Raw genomic sequence first — 376 nt, 5'->3', positions numbered from 1 at the left:
TATACATACATATATTATATATATCATGTATAATATATATATATATATATATATATATATATATATATATATAATTATATATATATATATATATATATATTTATATATATATACATATAAAAGCAATTAAGATTCAAGTCAATTCCATGAATTTACTTGAATGTGGTACTTAACTTAGATGCACCAGAAAACTATATGGTGTTAACCATCAGTAATGTGGGGTGATTATAAACGAGAAAAAGAAGCAACAAGAATGGATTAGTTTTTAGTACAATTGTTTCATACAAAGACAGGCTTTATTAAAAGTTGCAAAAATTGCAGCAGAAAAAGTGTCCAGTACTCATCAGCTAAAATACATATGAGTTCTCCAAACATC

The sequence above is a fragment of the Octopus sinensis genome, linkage group LG9, assembly GCF_006345805.1.
Source record: "Octopus sinensis linkage group LG9, ASM634580v1, whole genome shotgun sequence".
Classification (NCBI taxonomy): domain Eukaryota; kingdom Metazoa; phylum Mollusca; class Cephalopoda; order Octopoda; family Octopodidae; genus Octopus; species Octopus sinensis.
This window is presented reverse-complemented; position numbering follows the sequence as displayed.